Raw genomic sequence first — 20751 nt, forward strand, 5'->3', positions numbered from 1 at the left:
TCTCCCTTCGGGGCTTTTACAAATGAATGCACTTTTTTTGAAGTCTATTGACAAGACTTTAACACAAAGTGATGAGCATTCGAAAATGATATATGCAACACTACACCCATATTAATATTGTGTTTCAATATAGTGTTTAGTAAGCACTAAGCATGCCTTAAGGCTGCCAGTTATGGTTCTAATAATGTAAATCTGTTAACATTATTGTATTGTTCATGCAGTTTTACTTTCTTTCATGTGACATTCCTGATTTGCAGTATCAAAATGATAATTAAGTAGGCAGCTCAAAGTGTAATGTGAATTGAAAAATATTAAATATTAATTTGTATTTGGGAAACTATTAGTGACATTCTGGATTTGATTTATCCTGAAAGGTAATTTAATCTGCGTTCTATAATTTAAGGCAGAATAAGCAATGCATTAGAATTCTAACTCATGTACGCATGGAAATAGTAAGTACGTAGGTATAAACCCCATATGAAATACAAACCAAAGCTATAAGAGGGTTTACCCCTCATGCCCATATTGAGTGTGGGCTTACCCTGCGGCCTAGTATATAAGAGGACCCAGAGGGATGAACAGCTCTCAGGGCAGTTGAGGAAGTAACAGCTAGTGGTAAGTCATAATGTAGATAAAACTCACATGCATTAAACAATGTAATGATCTGTTTGACATTCAATTTATATTCTTGTGTAATTTAGAGATTATTATAGCTATGCAAAAATTATGTTATCACCTAAGACAACATTGAGTAGCCAAGGGTCAATTGATACGGTTCTTTGATATATTAATTCATTGTATTTGCTTATTTAGTCTGTTAATGTAAAAACTATATGTCATGGTGTACTATTTAAGGTCCTTTTATATTGCATGTGATTGTTCGTTACGTCTTTTCCTACGGGAATAAATAATGACAAATCATTGAGCTGAATGGGACTATACCGTCTCCTTTGAGGAAAAGGGCTTTAAATGTACGAGGACCAGCATCACATTTTCATTCTATGAATCAGCTTAACCAATCACACTCGGTAATCTTTGTCATAGTCACCATGGACACTGTACATGTTGAAGGATATGGTGGAGGTAGCAGGTTCTTTTTAAATTTTTTCACAAGGTCCTCATATTGGATCCAAAGTGGTAAACTGCATTCACAGACATATAATTATAGCTATCTGTGTTATGTATTGATCATTTATCTTCATAGCAGTCTGCTCTACAAGCAAATGTTTCCTTGCACTACGGCACGTGATTATAGGTTGCTTTCGATAAAATGATTCTTATTTTAATGGGATTATACAGTTATTAAATCATAATCGTGAATGTTATAGTCCATTTCCGTTTGAAGAGTTGCCACTAAATTCTACACACTGGACCTTTAAAAAAATATAACCTATTGACCACATGCATTGAATGACCAATGCACGTCATGCAGTGTGATTGTAATTTAAGAAATGTGAACCAGCATTTACAATACACTGCACCTTGTCATGATGCTACAAATTTACTCTGTCATGTGAAATTGTGCAAACATGTCTTTTGATTCAAAGGCTGACACTTGACGATTTCTCATTGGTAAGAAGAACAAGGTAAGAGTTATTTGACCAAAGCCATACCGATCTGAATAAAATCCATTTGAGCATATGAGATACATCAAAACATTCCATCAACTCTGTCTGACAGTAAGCTGCCACCATGAGTACGGACGCGGAGATGGCCTATTATGGCAAGGCTGCGATTTACCTCCGTAAGCCAGAAAAGGAGAGGATTGAGGCCCAGAACGCGCCCTTTGACGCCAAGAGTGCTGCATATGTGGCTGATGCTAAGGAGCTGTACGTCAAGTGTACCATCATTAAGAAGGATGGTGGCAAAACCACCGTTAAAGTGTTGGCTACAGAAGAGGTATGCTGCTTGTGATTTATTGTCATTCAGAAAATTGTTTAAAACGTTTAAAGGTCAAAAATGAAACGAAACGAAAGATGGGGTGCCTTTTTTTAGGAGAGAACAGTCAAGGATGATGATGTCACACCCATGAACCCTCCCAAGTACGACAAAATTGAGGACATGGCCATGATGACCCATCTCAATGAAGCCTCTGTGTTGTATAACCTCAAAGAGCGTTATGCAGCATGGATGATCTACGTAAGATATTTTACCAACTCAATTAAGTAAAATAATATCTAATGATATCCCAGATCCTATTAATGATCATCTCTGAACGATTTCCTTCAGACCTACTCTGGGCTGTTCTGTGCCACTGTAAACCCGTACAAGTGGCTCCCAGTGTACGATCAGGAGGTTGTCAATGCCTACAGAGGCAAGAAGCGTATGGAGGCTCCACCCCACATCTTCTCTGTCTCTGACAATGCCATCCAGAACATGCTTACTGGTATGTATAAGAAAGTCGGGCAAAAATAAATGTAATGATGTATGGTCGAAATTTTGGAATAAATGTAATACTTTGAATGATTTATTTTGCAGATCGGCAGAATCAGTCTGTCTTGATCACGTAAGTGTATACCTGTTGGTGTTTAGCTGGATGATCCAACATTACAAGTAAAATAGGACCTCACAAAAATTTCACGAAGAATCAGACAATGTAAAAAAACTCTAAATTACCTCCTTTTCATACCCAGTGGAGAATCCGGTGCTGGAAAGACTGTGAACACCAAGCGTGTCATCCAGTACTTTGCTACCATCTCAGTGTCTAGTGACAAGAAAAAGGACCAAGCCCCTGGAAAGATTCAGGTATGATTTAAAAAACATTAAATCATTACAATATATATATATATATATATATATATATAAATAAAACATGACAGACATGAAACACACAAAGGATGTAGGATGCCCTGTGAACTGAGGATCAATACTGGAACTTCATCATAGGGGTCACTGGAGGACCAGATTATTGCAGCCAATCCCCTGCTGGAGGCCTACGGTAATGCCAAGACTGTGAGAAATGACAACTCATCACGTTTCGTAAGTACAAACTTAGTATGTCAAACAAATTAAATTACATACTTGATCTTTGACAAAAAAATTAATAAAGCTTTTCTACAGGGTAAATTCATCAGAATCCATTTCGGTGCAACTGGTAAACTGGCCAGTGCTGACATTGAGACTTGTAAGTATCTTGTATCCAAATAACAACAAATTAACTCTCATTATTGGGGGAATAGGTTTTGATCCCTCAATGTGAATCAAAACATAATAATAATATTTTAAAACCATGAAGATCTGCTGGAGAAGTCCCGAGTGACATTCCAGCTTCCCGATGAGAGAGGCTATCACATCTTCTACCAGATGATGACCAACCACAAACCTGAGATTGTTGGTAAGATTAGTAGTGAGAAATAAATTCTGCAGTAAGATGTATTGTTATATAGGGTTGCCTTTAACTCATCATTCAGGATTTTGAAGTAGAAAAATAACAATTAGAATCATTAAAGTGACCATTTTCTATTTTCTGCAGAAATGACCCTAATCACCACCAACCCCTACGACTTCCCCATGTGCAGTCAGGGTCAGATCACTGTGGCCAGCATTGACGACAAAGAGGAGCTGGATGCTACTGATGTGAGTCAATGTTTACAACTACCTTAGGTAGGTATTTTAATCGGCAGAGACTAACCGGGACCAAAAAATGTATTGGGACTTTGGGCCGATCAAAAAAATAGGAGGGCTTTAACTCAGTGTTACAGCCTGCGGAATCTACTCAGAATGGTCTCATCCGAGTTCAGTGTGCTCTGCCCGCATACAGCAGATTCAAGAAATCTCTGAACGTTACAAACCAAGGTAGAGTTTATAGAGACTCTTTGAATATAATTTCATATTATATACTTTGTTTTCCTACAGGATGCTATTGATGTTTTGGGCTTCAATGGTGAGGAGAAGGTGGGCATCTACAAGTTTACTGGTGCTGTGCTTCACCACGGTAACATGAAGTTCAAGCAGAAGCAGCGTGAGGAGCAGGCTGAGCCTGACGGCACTGAGGGTGAGTTGAAAATGTTTTAAAACAACCACTGAACATTTTCAAAGTGCAGGTTTGCTGTAAATTGTTGTGTTCACTATCTTTACAAAATTTTCATCATTCTTTCTTTCATATAAAAAATGCAGAGGCTGACAAAATTTCCTACCTGCTTGGTCTCAACTCTGCTGACATGCTCAAGGGTTTGTGCTACCCCAGAGTGAAGGTCGGAAATGAGTTTGTCACTAAGGGACAGACAGTACCTCAGGTATGTAAATACCATGGAATACCTATCGAAAAGTAAGTGTAATAGTAGTAATTTGTATGGATATCTAATCTTCCACCACGCTCTAGGTGTACAACTCAGTGAGTGCTCTGGGCAAGTCTATCTATGAGAGGATGTTCTTGTGGATGGTCATCCGTATCAACCAGATGCTGGACACCAAGCAACCAAGATCATCCTATATTGGTGTGCTGGATATTGCTGGTTTTGAGATCTTTGATGTAAGATTCAATTTCTTATAACAACAATTTCCCCGGCTAAAAGCAGTGTCTACGTGGATGAACATTCGCTAACCTAATGTTCTCCAATAGTACAACAGTATGGAGCAGCTGTGCATCAACTTTACCAATGAGAAACTGCAACAGTTCTTCAACCACCACATGTTCGTCCTGGAGCAAGAGGAGTACAAGAAGGAGGGTATAATCTGGGAGTTCATTGACTTCGGTATGGACTTGGCTGCCTGCATTGAGCTTATTGAGAAGGTAAACATCATTGTATAACTAAATATCACAATTCTAAGCTGATTCAAAACCATGTTATCAACATTTTTCCTGATATTTCTTTCTAAATAGCCAATGGGCATCTTCTCCATCCTTGAAGAGGAGTGCATGTTCCCCAAAGCCTCAGATACTTCCTTCAAGAACAAGTTGTATGAACAGCATCTTGGCAAAAACAAAGCATTTGAGAAGCCCAAGCCTGCAAAGGGCAAGGCTGATGCTGACTTCGCCATGGTGCATTATGCTGGTACCGTGGCCTACAGCGTCACTGGCTGGCTGGACAAGAACAAGGATCCCCTGAATGACTCTGTTATTGGGCTGTACCAGAAGTCCTCAAACAAACTGCTGCCTGTCCTGTACCCACCTGTAGTTGAAGGTACATATTCATACCATGTCACCATAGTAAATAACTGTTGAGCCATTATATTATAATACATATTTATTTTGCAGCCATTTATTGCCCCTATTTTATAAATAAAAAAGTTAACGTTTTTGCTAATTACCAATAATTTAAAACAGAGACTGGGGGTGCAAAGAAGGGAGGCAAGAAGAAGGGTGGCTCCATGCAGACTGTGTCTTCACAATTCAGGGTAAGGGTAAACAAGCAACTTAATGTACAAATACATGTAATCTGACATCAAATTGCATACGTAATCTCTGAATTTGTTCTTTATCAGTTAATCTGTATATATTTCATTGTGTGATGTGTGTTTAGGAGAACTTGGGCAAACTGATGACCAATTTGAGGAGCACCCATCCTCACTTTGTGCGTTGTCTCATTCCCAATGAGTCAAAAGTACCAGGTAATATTTCGTCAAATAATTTCTACATGAGAGGTTGGTGTTGTAGTACGACATAGAAAAAAATACGGTCATATTTTAAAAGTAAGAAATCTATAACATTTCACAGGAATGATGGAGAACTTCCTGGTTATCCACCAGCTGAGGTGTAACGGTGTACTGGAGGGCATCAGAATCTGCAGAAAGGGCTTCCCCAGCAGAATCCTCTATGCTGACTTCAAACAGAGGTATTATCTAATTCACAGAACAATTATATTGTCACGATAATACATTACCTTTATTTACATATTTAAAGTTAGTTTATATACACCTTTCATTTAAACACTTAACTTTCTCACTCCTACAGATACAAAGTACTGAATGCCAGTGTTATTCCTGAGGGACAGTTCATTGACAACAAGAAGGCTTCTGAAAAGCTGCTTGGATCCATTGATGTGCCTCACGACGAGTACAAATTTGGACACACCAAGGTCTGTTTATTGTTGTCAAAAAGTTAATATTTACTGTATACTTACCAGATAGTAAAAGATGCTCTCTGACAAGATGTTTTTCACACCTTAAGGTGTTCTTCAAAGCTGGTCTTCTGGGTACTCTTGAGGAGATGCGAGATGAGAAGCTGGCATCTTTGGTCGGAATGATTCAGGCTCTCTGTCGTGCTTACCTCATGAGGAAGGAGTATGTGAAGATGACAGCTACAAGGTATGTTTCAAGAGATTTATGCATAAGAAGTTTTGCTATCTTGTCAAATCAAAAATGTTGCATTCATATGGACTGCCTTTTTGCCCACAGGGAAGCTGTTTACACTATTCAGTACAACATCCGCTCATTCATGAATGTCAAAACGTGGCCATGGATGAAGGTGTACTACAAGATCAAGCCCCTTCTGAAGAGTGCTGAAACTGAGAAGGAGCTCTCTGCAATGAAGGAGAACTATGAGAAGATGAAGACAGACCTGGCCACTGCCCTGGCCAAGAAGAAGGAACTTGAGGAGAAGATGGTTTCTCTACTGCAGGAGAAGAATGATCTTGCACTGCAAGTGGCCTCTGTAAGTAAAAATATTTATGTATAATATTTATGTACAAACAATGAGATACATGTGAAATTACATTTGACATGACTTATATGACGACACAATTTAAACAGGACGGAGAAAATCTGAATGACGCTGAAGAGAGGTGTGAGGGACTCATCAAGAGTAAGATCCAGCTGGAGGCCAAACTCAAGGAGACAACTGAGAGACTGGAAGATGAAGAGGAAATGAATGCTGAGCTTACTGCTAAGAAGAGGAAACTGGAGGATGAATGCTCTGAGCTCAAGAAGGACATTGATGACCTTGAGCTTACCTTGGCCAAAGTGGAGAAGGAGAAGCATGCCACTGAGAACAAGGTTTGTCAAGATTATTTGAAAGGAGATAAAATGAGATAAAATACAAATAAGCATTTATTACACATCACTTTGTTTCATTTAGGTGAAGAACCTGACTGAGGAGATGGCCTCTCAGGATGAGAGTGTTGCTAAGTTGACAAAGGAGAAGAAAGCCCTCCAAGAGGCACACCAGCAGACTCTTGATGACCTGCAGGCAGAGGAAGACAAAGTCAACACTCTGACCAAGGCCAAGACCAAGCTTGAACAGCAAGTTGATGATGTGAGAAAAGCTCATGGAAACATTCAATGAATATCAGTAATGGAGTTGAGTGAATATTCAATATTACATTTGATTGTTCTTAATTCTTTTCAATTATTGACTTCCAGCTTGAAGGTTCTCTGGAGCAAGAGAAGAAGCTCCGTATGGACCTTGAGAGATCCAAGAGGAAGCTTGAGGGTGATCTGAAACTGGCACAGGAATCCATCATGGATCTTGAGAATGACAAACAGCAGTCTGACGAGAAACTCAAAAAGTAATGGCATCAAACAAATCATGCTACTTATTTGAACGATTCATGTGTTCAGATGTAAATGATTTGTATTTGACTTAGTTGTGTGGTATTGTTTCATCATCAGGAAAGACTTTGAGACAAGTCAGCTTCTAAGCAAGATTGAGGATGAGCAATCCATGGGGGCTCAGCTTCAGAAGAAGATCAAGGAGCTTCAAGTAAGACTATTTATATGATAATCCTACATCAATGTTCCATAAATAATAGTACATTTTTACAAAATATTATGTATTCCTTACTTATTAGGCCCGTATTGAAGAGCTGGAGGAAGAAATTGAAGCTGAGCGTGCTGCTCGTGCCAAGGTTGAGAAGCAGAGAGCTGATCTCTCCAGAGAACTTGAAGAGATCAGTGAGAGGCTTGAGGAGGCTGGTGGAGCCACTGCTGCTCAGATTGAGATGAACAAGAAGCGTGAGGCTGAGTTCCAGAAGCTGCGTCGGGACCTTGAGGAGTCCACCCTGCAGCATGAAGCCACTGCTGCTGCTCTGCGTAAGAAGCAGGCTGACAGTGTAGCAGAGCTGGGAGAGCAGATTGACAACCTCCAGCGTGTCAAGCAGAAGCTTGAGAAGGAGAAGAGCGAGTACAAGATGGAGATTGATGACCTCTCCAGCAACATGGAAGCAGTTGCTAAGGCCAAGGTGAAAGATGTTTTCAATACGATAATGTTTGAAATACAAATACAATAAATAATATGCAATAATATAGTTAATCAAATTTTATCATATATTATATAAACATAATTACGAGAAACCACTTTTGCTAAGAAAATACTTAATAAACAGGGTAATCTGGAGAAGATGTGTCGTACACTTGAGGACCAGCTGAGTGAAATCAAGGCTAAGAGTGATGAGAACAGTCGCCAGATAAATGATATCAGTGCTCAGAGAGCAAGACTACTGACAGAAAATGGTATGTACTTTCCTTCCGACTGCCATTAGCATATACAATAATTTAAAAATAACTATATATTCGAAAAGCTCTCACCATAATCCAATATACCGCCCGCATTAAATCCAAATACTGCAAATAAAGCGTTTTTAAGGATGTGGTATATCTGCGTATTGATATATTGGCATGAATATGTATGTCATGACATAGGTGAGTTTGGTCGTCTGCTTGAAGAGAAAGAGGGTCTCGTCTCCCAGCTTACCAGAGGCAAGCAAGCCTTTACTCAGCAGATTGAGGAGCTGAAGAGGCTCAATGAGGAGGAAGTCAAGGTATACAATCATTTCAAATCATCTGACTAAATTGTTTCAATATTTTGCGGCAGGCTCTAAATTGTTCCCCTTTTCCAGGCCAAGAATGCGCTTGCTCATGGTGTGCAATCAGCCCGCCATGACTGTGACCTTCTGAGGGAGCAGTTTGAGGAGGAGCAGGAGGCCAAGGCTGAGCTGCAGCGTGGAATGTCCAAGGCCAACGGTGAGGTGGCTCAGTGGAGGACCAAGTATGAAACTGATGCTATCCAGCGCACTGAGGAGCTTGAGGAGTCCAAGTGAGTCATACATTTAATACTTTCGCCAAAGAGTACATTCTCTTTGACGAATGTCCCAAAATTAAACGTGTGTTACTTTAACAGGAAAAAGCTTGCCCAGCGCCTTCAGGAGGCTGAGGAACAGATTGAGGCTGTGAACTCAAAGTGTGCCTCCCTTGAGAAGACCAAACAGAGACTCCAGGGTGAGGTGGAGGATCTCATGATTGATGTGGAGAGGGCCAATGGACTGGCTGCCAACCTTGACAAGAAGCAGAGGAACTTTGACAAGGTGTGTTGTCATTCAATGAGATGTCAGTTTAAAATTATTTAATTCTATGATTTTTCTTCAAGTGATTAACATGTTCCGCTTCATTAACAATATTGTGCAGGTTTTGGCTGACTGGAAGCAGAAATATGAGGAGGGCCAGGCAGAGCTTGAAGGAACTCAAAAAGAGGCTCGTTCTCTCAGCACTGAGCTTTTCAAGATGAAGAACTCCTATGAAGAAGCTCTGGATCAGCTGGAGACCCTGAAGCGTGAAAACAAGAACCTCCAACGTGAGTTAAACTATTCATTTTGGCATCAATGTTTCCAAGATTACTACATGTATAACTTTATTGGAATTGATGACAACAAAATATGTAACCTTCTCAACAGAGGAGATTTCGGACCTGACTGAACAAATTGGTGAGACTGGAAAGAGCATCCATGAGCTGGAGAAATCCAAGAAGCAGGTGGAGACAGAGAAGAGTGAGATCCAGACAGCCCTAGAGGAAGCTGAGGTGATTATAATAAAAATACAAATGAATCTTTTTTATTGTGAAATTGAATATGGGATGAATATGCCCTCATTGGTTTATAATTTAGGGTACTCTGGAGCATGAAGAGTCCAAGATTCTGCGTGTCCAGCTGGAGCTTAACCAGATTAAGGGTGAGGTAGACAGGAAGCTGGCTGAGAAGGATGAAGAGATGGAACAGATCAAGAGGAACAGCCAGAGGGTCACTGACTCCATGCAGAGCACACTGGACTCTGAGGTCAGGAGCAGGAATGATGCCCTGAGAATCAAGAAAAAGATGGAGGGAGACCTGAATGAGATGGAGATCCAGCTGAGCCATGCCAACCGCCAGGCTGCTGAGGCTCAGAAGCAGCTGAGGAATGTTCAGGGACAACTGAAGGTATGACACAAACTCATTCCCAGGACATAAAATACAAGGACATTAATATAATTTTGTGACATCTTCCATGGTGTTTTCATGTTCATTTTAGGATGCCCAACTGCATCTTGATGATGCTGTCAGAGGAGCTGAAGACCTGAAGGAGCAGGCTGCCATGGTGGACCGTAGGAACGGTCTCATGGTGGCTGAAATTGAGGAGCTGAGGGCAGCTCTGGAACAGACAGAGAGAGGCCGCAAAGTGGCTGAGCAAGAGCTCATTGATGCCAGTGAGCGCGTTGGACTCCTGCACTCTCAGGTAAACAAATAAACTTTCCAAGAAATGCTCCCAAGTTTCCAAGATTTTACGTGTGTTATAAACATTGCAAACATTTACTATTATTTCAGAACACAAGTCTTCTGAACACAAAGAAGAAGCTTGAGACTGACCTGGTCCAAGTCCAGGGTGAGGTGGACGACACCGTCCAGGAAGCCAGGAATGCTGAAGATAAGGCCAAGAAGGCCATCACTGATGTAGGTTTACTATTATTTGTTAATTCATTAAATTGGACATCGCTTGAACTCTCGATTAATATTTTATATTTTATATTAGGCTGCAATGATGGCTGAGGAGCTGAAGAAAGAGCAGGATACTAGCTCTCACCTGGAGAGGATGAAGAAGAACCTGGAGGTCACAGTGAAAGACCTGCAGCACCGCCTGGATGAGGCTGAGAACCTGGCCATGAAGGGTGGCAAGAAGCAGCTCCAGAAACTGGAGTCCAGAGTAAGATACTGGCACACATGGATGTATTTACATTTCCAGCATAATGAGAGTATATTTATTGAACATTTAATTTCTTAAGGTGCGTGAGCTGGAAACAGAGGTTGAAGCTGAACAGAGACGTGGAGTAGATGCTGTTAAGGGTGTCCGCAAATATGAGAGGAGAGTGAAGGAACTCACCTACCAGGTATGCCAGCTTACATTGAAAATAACATTTAAATCAATGAATATCAGAAAAGATTACAGTCAAGAGTTTTGGGCATAACCATTTTCATAACATTAGACTGAAGAGGATAAGAAGAATGGTGCCAGACTCCAGGATCTTGTTGATAAGCTGCAGCTGAAGGTGAAGGCTTACAAGAGGCAGGCTGAGGAAGCGGTAAGTAGAAACGATGTAACAAAATCAGGTTGTTGCATCAATTTTGTACTTCTTATTTAAACAAAACATGAATCTTCCTACAGGAGGAGCAGGCCAACTCTTACCTGTCCAAGTGCAGGAAGGTTCAACATGAGCTGGAGGAGGCTGAGGAACGTGCTGACATCGCTGAGACTCAGGTCAACAAGCTGAGGTCTAAGAGCCGTGATGGTGGCAAGGTAAGATCATCATTGTATAATGGTGTGTTCGAAAGCTGGGAGATTTACCACTTTCTAACTTGTGCAGGTGTACAAGACATCTCAAACACACTATAAGCCCATTGACTCAGAAAGAAATTAAATGCAAGCAAAAATGTTTGTTGGTTTAATCTTTTTTTCTTTTTTTTATCCTCCCCAGGGAAAGGAGGCAGCTGAATAAGATGTAATGCTTCATTGTACATTTATAAAGGCATGTCATAAAATATGACTTCTTGTTTATAGTAAATTATGAGCTGCAATAAAATATTATTACAAAGCATCTTTTTTGTGAGTCGCTTCACTAATTACTTCATTATTTTAAATTACAATTAGCCATTCACCACCATTTCACCAACTTTTGAATTTTAATCTGTCTATAATAATGAATATGAATACAATATTGTACAGATAAGCCCAACTCTGGAATGGGTACTATGAAATATATTCTAACAGAAAATGATCACTGAAATATTATATGTGTATTCATCAGTTGTTTAATGATTCAAAGTTGTGCCATGCAAAAGGTTTACTATCCATTTAAGAGATAAGATAACAATTCATACTGGGGAACAAAAAACCCAAAAAGAATTTCTGAAACTCAATAACCTTACTTTTGTCTTCCTGATTCACACTGGCACAAAAAAATCCACCCATGTTAAATATGGCGGGGCTCCTTTAATGTGAGAACAACAAGTCCCGTATCCATCCAAGTATCTGCCTTATTATGTTATTCATTAATCAGTTTGACACTTGACGGTACAATCATTCACCATTAATTAATATTAGTTTACTCAGAAGCAAGCATTCACCCAGGGCTAATTAAAAGTTAACTAATTGCTAGTTATCATTCGATAATGGTGTTCATGATGAATAAGGAATTTATGTAGTGTTTTTCATTGTTGTGAACAATCAAAAGTAGATTTTGCGTTCAGTACATGTCATTTAACAGGCAAATGTTTTCAATGGTGATCTTCCAAACAAACTAGCCTGCAACTCCAATGAGGCACCAATTGTCCTACAAATGTTGTACAACTCTCTGTATTTCTCTACCTCAACTATCGACCGGACCTCGTCAATGATCGCAAATTGAAAAGAGCAAGAAGATGCAAAGTAATCAAGAGGTTCATAGTCTGTGGACACAGGAATGCAACTACTAGATGACAGTAGTAAGTAGTAAAATATTTAATAACAAATTTGAAAGGAGGCCATGTTTCCCTCTGCTATATCTAACTACAACTACTAATCAATAAATTATTAAATCAATTGAGACATACACATACATTACTTTTTCGAAGACACACTATTCAAAGAAGGATGCGTCGACATGTGTAAAAATTGAAATATTTTATATATAATTTGTATTTTATCCTTTTCCTGCGCTGGCGCGTCTGGGGCTCAGTATAGCAGTTCTCATTGATAAGAGTGAGAGCGTTTTCTGAATTATATGTTATACAATGATGATATTATATTTGAGGCAAATTATAGATTTCTTTATTTAGTAGCCATGTAATAAGCAGGCACTAAATAAACCTCTTCAGAGTGATTCAATACCCCTCCGCTTTACATTAGTATCGTGCTTCACCCTGCCAGGGTTTATTTCATGATAATTACCGGCTTGCTGTACATTATACCTTGCTAAGTAAATCGGCAAGGGAAAACGGTGACTAAAAACGACCATGTGAGGGTGTCAGATTGCCCCTATAGTCCATGTTCACAGCACCCAAAATGTTGCAGAAATTAAGACACATCCATCAATTCAATTTAAATTGGTTCCAAATAGACTTTGATGCCAGACAAATGTCTCTATTGGAGCTTCATTAATTCACCATTTCGCCCGAACAAACAGATGCTAGTCAGATGCTGGTGAAATGGCATTATTTCCAAGAATCACTTCAAACACCTACAGCCGCAAGATTTTGCTTACCCATACCCTCTGAGTTACTTTCTACTGATGCATTTTACTGATAAAATACATCTCTGAACTGCTCGCTGATGAGGATTCCCCTAGACAGCTTAGGTCATCAGAGCCTGGCCTTTCAACTGTTCCCATAGTAAGGACAAAACTTGGACAAAACAAAGCATATTTTACCTATCATGCTGCACACAGGGCCAGATACAAGTCTGTAGATTTGTTCAATGGTTTGAACGAAGGTAATGGGTTGAAAAATGAATTAGTTACGATATGTTGAATTGTCAGAGGCTGACCTGACCGCTTCAATGAAATCAACTAAAAGTAGTAGAAAGGACTACCGGTAGTTGCATCTGGCATTACATGAAATGGTGATATTGACAACCCCCTTGATAATAGTTTTTAAGAAAAAAATTGAAAAATCAAACGGCAATTTTATAATGTAATAAATCAATAAAAGGGAATGAGCGGAGCGGAGTAGTTGCATCCGGCGGTACATGAAATGGTGATATTGACGACCCCCCCCCCTCGGCCGATCATATCGACTATCGACGATTGCTGGGGGGCGCAATCGGTCAATGGAAGCTTGTAGATGATCTCCCAACCCTAAAACGCACACAAACCCTCACCACGTGCACTGACACATCAGCGCTTTGAAGTCCAAAGAACCACTCTATGAATTTGATCGCAAACTAGACAGTTTAAAGCCAAGGAAAAAATGTATGTGCCATGACATACACTGTAGGGCTGTCACTTTTTATATGATATTTGAATATGCATTAGAACATGATGTGAAATATTTGTTTTTGAATATATATGATCAAATCCTTTTTTTACAGTCTATGATTAGACCGTTTTTATTTCATCGTTTGCCATCTCATCGCAGTTGCGGGCACGTTAATCAAGCGAATGATAGTATATCCTTTTTCTAAAATGGAAAACGCACTTCCCCGCATACAGTCACTCGCTGTATTGACGGAGAGACACGGGCTGCCACAAATCTCTCAACATTGACGTGCAAATACAATTAATTTTCTCAATAGAGGTTTTTGTTAAAAGCCATAATGTTGTAACCATCCAGCTTCCTGCAGAAGCCAAGTTAATGTTAATGACGTAAACATCTACTTTTTAGAAAAAATAATTGTTTCAAAGAGGCGATATCTTTGAAACCATTACACTACCCATAATCCTAAAGTGTAACACGACTGGTGATGATTGGTGGGGCTCAATGAAAAACGTTTACTGCACCTGTCAGTCAAGTTGTCCATGAGTGCTGCTACTGAACTCGATCGCTCACAGCAGCAACCATGATTTCCCTTTGATTAATGGAGTTTTTGTAAATGGTTTAGAGGAAATAAGCTCTACGAAAAATATGTTGAGATAGAATATATGCTAAAAAGAGAAAATATATGATATATCACTAGCAATGCTTTTTTTTTGTAATTTTGGTAGCATAAAAGCTAGCAATACATAATTTATGAATTAATAAGTAACTGGAATACAAAACTGAATTCATATGTTAAAAACAAATAACATAAAATAATAGGTAACTTTTTTAACTCGGTTTGATTCATATTTGTGGGATGATTGGTAAACACCCCCGTCTGTGCTTCATGTATTGGTATGTACCAATTTCTGGTGGTCTGTCTTGCAGATATAAGGGATCAGTTTTAGTTGCATCGAGGGACGCTAGAGGGACAGAAGCTATACTGTGCTGTCTTATAACCTCAGTTATGTGAGGTATGGGACAAACCCCAATTGATAAAGCCTTGAGGGAACAAGTGCTTTGCGTTGGTTGAATATAGCCTTAGTCTTTACTAATTGTTAGTTTTAATATTATTTTCCTTTATTTTTCTTTTTACTGTTTTTCATCAATTTCTGTACCATGGATGCCTGATTACTCCGGGTGGAAGAAGATTAATTGTTGAAACGTAATTTTTGCCTCACTGCTGCCCTTTTTGTGCCAATCCTAAGACCCTCGACACTCTACCCTTTGACACACACACAAACACACACACACACACAGACAGACACACACACACACTCACACAAACACACACACACACACACACACACATTGAATAAATGAAAACTTTAAACATATAAAAAAGACAATGATGACAAACGTTAATAACTGCAAGTAAAGCGCTAAACTATTGGGTTGGAACTTGGGATGTCCTGATACCACTTTTTTCACTTGCGATACCAATACCGCAGCTTTAGCGAAAGTCGGTAGTCCATGTTCACAGCACCCCAACATTTTCAGAAATTAAGACGCATTTATCAATTCAATTCAAATTGGTTCCAAATTGGGCCTTGTATAATGTTGGTGTATTTTAGTGTATCTCTGTGTTCACATTTCTTAGTTTAGGAACAGGCAAGTGCCTCTCCTACTGATACAAGTTGTTATTTCCGACATTCCGCCATTTGTGATGTCCCAACAAGGACGAACGAACCCGGTCGTCTGGACATAGCCAAGGCCATATACCTTATCAAGGGAGACTGCATCTGTTATTTTGTTATTCACGCTTTCTTTCCTATAATATTCACAACAAAAATTTGGTTCGAGAAGAGGTTTCGACAGCCAAGCAGCACGTCTGGAGACTGCTCCTCACCACCTACACTAAGACTTTTCCACTTAAGTCTGCGACTGTGCTGTATTACATCCTCAAATAAACCATCTATTCGGCCTTCTGATCCAACCTGTCAAGTTGCCCTGATCTCCACTTCAAGAACTACTACTATGACGAAAAAATACTCTACCCTAACCCTAACACTGAGTCTATACAAACAGTTTAGAAATAAGCTGAGAAACTTATGTTTAGGATACGTCGGCCAGCGAAATATTTGATTTAATATTAGAGCATGATCATGGGAAAGTACAGGCAGCAAGGGAAACATTGGCATTATGGGTATTGAATACACAGGTAACAAAGATGAGTGGGAGTGACCATTGTGGAGAGTTTCTGAACTGGTGGGAGAGGCCAAGTTAAAAAACAATACAATCAGATTTCATGACTACAATGGCAATGCGTATGACTACAATCTTAATAGCTCTCAGTCAGAGAGAGGAAGGGAGATATCTCTAGGTAGAGGGAGGATGTATACAATTAATTTTAATCTGAATAGTAATTATATAAACAAGGTTAATATAACTAGTATATAATTGTATATTATAGATACGATTGATATTTCCAAGACAGTTGATGCTGGTGAAATGGCATTATTTACAAGAATCACTTCAATCACCTAGAGCCGCAAGATTTGGCCAGTCTCACCCATACACTCGGAATTACTTTTTACTGATGCCTGTAATAAGTTTGCTTGTAAACATTAGACAAGCCATAAGCAAAAAAGATGATGCAACTAGACCGTTAACAAATACTTTAAAGGCTGATCAAATCACCCTTGTAATCAGATTCCAAAACTGCCTTCCTATGCACTTCAGAATTTACCTCAAATTACGTCTGCCTTTAATCAATTATAAGCACTTGGTCCGTACATTTCTGAACTGCTCACTGATGAACAACCACCTGGACAGCTTAGGTCATCAGAGTCTGGCCTTCTATAAGAAGAACACAGAATTGTGCAATACAACATTGTCTAAAGTGAACACACCGATTTATTTAGTGAATGGGGATGATGGCATGGAACGTAAGCAATGTATGGTTCTATCTGTTTTTACATGGCTGCCAGATGCATCCCGGACCACATTGGGTCTCCAGAATTGCAGCTCCCTGGACATGGCTTACCGAGGTTGTACAAGAGCTGAGCTACTTTAGCATTCCAGTTTGTACCTCACACACTGGATTAGCGGCTGGCCATCCAGGTCAGCAGCTAATCACTTTCCCCCATAGTGATGTAGGGTGCGTTCTTAAGAACATGAAGTGGGAGGAAGATCTCCCTCTTTGCATGGCCTATGCATTCACCTACTATTTTTGGGTGTGAAGCACACACAACACACAACGAAGAGCATGGACTGGTGGCACTGGCACTGGACAGCCTTGACATACTTTGGATTGCTGAAGAGTAATTTAAAAACTGCTTGTATATGTTGGCCATGACATATGGCCAAGTGGACCAATGTATACAACCACCTAGGCTTGAAATCTTTTAATTCATTCCCCTCATGGTTAGAGAGCTAAGTGAAAAACCCAGCCTTGATGTGTAGTCCGCCTTTAAATCCCTGTAGTCCGCTCGATTGCAGTCTGGAGATTTATAGATATTGCAACAAAATGGTAAACTCATTTTCATTAGGTTATGGTGTATCATCATTTCTGTGCGAGGGCTGGCTCTTGCTAACCTATATTAGACTTGCATCAGTATGTGTTTGGAATATCTAAATATATCACATTTATACTGTACTGTGTTGTTGTGAATACCAATTATGAAACAGTTAATCTATAATCAGCGTAATAAAAAAAAATCAACAAATAATAAAGCTTGGAATTCAATTTTAACACTTTGACGAGAGGCAACCTGAAGAAATTATTTTAAAAAGTAATAGTACACCATTAGAAATATATCTGGTTCCAACAGCAAGATGCATAGCGTGGTGTCATAAAACTTACTTGATCCCTTGGCATCCCATGAGGGTTGCTAGCTATGGAGGTTAAGATGTAAGCCAGTTTTATTTATAGACTTTCAATTGCTTTTATGGACGTTCTCCATTCATGTATCTTTAGATGAGGTCTAATATACTATACAGATCTCACCATGTTACAACCTCTGCAATATGCAGTGGTCTATACTAATGTAGACTTTATAAAGCCCTCATTTGGCAAGACATTTGTTGCACATCTTTTTAATATTCGTTCCCTGAGGGCAGAGTATCACATGTTGTCCAAGAGGCAAGGGGACTCTAACATGGGGTCATTTAATTTCTGATTGACTGTGGCAAGTCCTTTGAGTGGTGAGACCAGTTTCCAGACCTGATTTTGATCTTGCTTCAGCTGCTTAATTTGTTTCGATCAAATTTCGTTTTCAATGAGTCTCAATGTTCTGAGCCATGAGACTCAATCAAAACCCAATTTAATAAAAACAAAGTGGAGCAAAAATTGCTTGAGTTTATTTAATATTGATAATACATGAATATATTAATAATACCGATAACAATAATTAAACAACACTAGTGTATCCAAAGACTTTTTAAGATGTTACCAAATTTTGATGCAGTCTTTTCCAGACTTTATAGCTAAATTAAATTGGAAATTGTTCTTGCGGAAAATATTGATGATGACTTCTCACAGATGTGAATATTCACATTGTGACTGCACTGTTGTAATATATAAAATGTTTGTAGGAAATGCGCCCTATGATTTCATAGGACGCATTCAATTGGAACTAAATCGTATACATATGCCTTTGTGAACTAAGTATTTATAATTGTGTTATTTATTACCTAAATAAAAATGTAAATAATTGACATTGCAAAGACTGAGTTCAACAAGCTGAGAGTTAAGATCTGTAATGCTGGCAAGTTAAGTTCCCAAAACCATTACAGTTCTAATAAAAAAAAACAGCTAATGGTTTCAACACACACCTTTATTTTATTGTTTTTTTTCATTCCCCAGGTTAAGGTCTCTGCTGAAGATTCACAAAGTTCTATTTGTCACATGCATACAAGCATGCAGTGAAATGTAAAGGTGACAGTGTCGCAGAAGCGGTGCAATATAAAAAGATAAAAGATACAATGTGATTTCTATGCTAAAACAGCATGAATACAGTGTAACAATGAATGAAGAGGTCCAATGTCTGTCAGGCACTTGTAGAGTTGTTTGTGATTGTCATTGTCAGAGAGTGTGTTTGAATGATTCGAAGGGAGCACTGGTGGTGTGGGTATTGATGTTCCTGATGGCCTGTTGGAAGAAGCTCAGTTTAGCCGCTCTATTCGTGTTGCGTGGCAGCAAAGGAGCCTGCCTGACTGTAAGCAGACTGAACAGACCATTTAAAGGGTGATGGTGATCCCTTATGATCCTGCAAGCTCTGGTCCTACATCTCCTGGTCTACAGGAGGTATAGCACAATATCCATTTGAATAAGATGGATATTTTGCTATAGAACATGTTAAAATACATCAATGTTGTAAACAATATATATGAAAAGGTTTTTTTTTTCAGTTTGACATTTATTTTGAATTTTAAATTATCTTATTTGAATAAAGATGGACTAACCAATTCAAACTACCAAATATTGTACCTGAGTGACTAATCTTGTTATCATCCTTTGAAATAACTGGTTGCTGCATACTTATATATTCATTAATACCGTCGTTGGCTGAAACACAGGTCAAAATGTATGAAAGATAATTATTTGCCTTTATTATCAATCAGATAACACTGAAATAGGTATTCTGAAATAATTATGAAGTAGGAATTTTAATCCACAGCAAAATACAGAAATAGTTTTAGGACGATGTATATATATATATATATATATATATATATATATATATATATATATATACATATACATACACACTTGATCACTCGGCCACTTCTATTTGTTGAAATTGGCATTTATACACTATAATGTACTGTGTAAGTACTGGTACGTAGCCAATTTATAATTTATACTTCACTCTTAATAATTCATATTGTTTATACCATCCGTTTTAATAAAGTTATCTACTCTCTCCCTGTCTGAGTCTATCATGTCAGGGGCGTTGCACTCACATGGAGAAATTAAGGAAATATATTGACTATCAATTTAGGCTCAACAGTGCAATATTTATATCAGGGTTCCCCCCAAACCATTTTGCCTGAAGTTGCACTGTGCCACCATACCCCTTCCAGCGCCACCGTGCTACACTCCCTAATTGGGCTGTCGCGATGCAGACATTTAGTTTAAGTCGTCCTTTTTTTCCATCGAATTTCTGACATGGTTCAATTGGTTAAAAAAGGAATAGGAATTGAGTCTCTTTAGGATCAGCTCTTGGTCCGAGTCAGACTCGTTTGACACGCTGCGACACTGCGCACAGTGGCTCGTCTGGTGTGTTACGTCTGCTTTGAGTTCTTTAGTAGAAAGAGAATGCACATCAGATTATCCCAGTTAAATACAATGGCTGTAGGCATTGTAAGTAACTGTGGCACGTGAAACACGTGCTACACATGTTCCTGTTAAAAAAGACCCCTTTGAATGGGCTAGCCTTCTTCAAATTATCATGGAACTAAAAAGGTGTTTTTTACATTGTGCAAAGATAATTGTTAATTTATTTGGATTTGCTTTATCCTCAAAGGTCAAACATCTGTACACATACAACTGCTGTGTGATATAATTTAAGACAGAATAAGCAATGCATTAGAATCCATACTCATGTACGCACGTAAATAGTAAGTACGTCGGTAATAA

At 38.9% G+C, this 20751-nt stretch overlaps 1 pseudogene across 1 annotated transcript; it reads left to right on the forward strand.

Annotated features, from left to right (window-relative positions):
* The first annotated feature begins 1692 nt into the window (after window positions 1–1692).
* On the forward strand, window positions 1693–10008 carry LOC307074830 (myosin heavy chain, fast skeletal muscle-like; annotated as a pseudogene). The gene is made up of 32 exons: window positions 1693–1899; window positions 1996–2139; window positions 2230–2386; window positions 2479–2506; window positions 2634–2745; window positions 2887–2979; window positions 3061–3124; window positions 3236–3334; window positions 3473–3576; window positions 3856–3994; window positions 4117–4235; window positions 4322–4471; window positions 4562–4732; window positions 4823–5123; window positions 5267–5337; window positions 5463–5550; window positions 5657–5774; window positions 5894–6017; window positions 6110–6246; window positions 6337–6592; window positions 6691–6933; window positions 7016–7192; window positions 7300–7445; window positions 7549–7639; window positions 7728–8117; window positions 8262–8388; window positions 8578–8696; window positions 8775–8971; window positions 9056–9239; window positions 9340–9505; window positions 9606–9730; window positions 9816–10008. The product of its transcript is annotated as a myosin heavy chain, fast skeletal muscle-like (transcript).
* The last annotated feature ends 10743 nt before the right edge of the window (window positions 10009–20751 follow it).

The sequence above is a fragment of the Pollachius pollachius genome, assembly GCF_949987615.1.
Source record: "Pollachius pollachius genome assembly, chromosome: 4".
Lineage (NCBI taxonomy): Eukaryota > Metazoa > Chordata > Actinopteri > Gadiformes > Gadidae > Pollachius > Pollachius pollachius.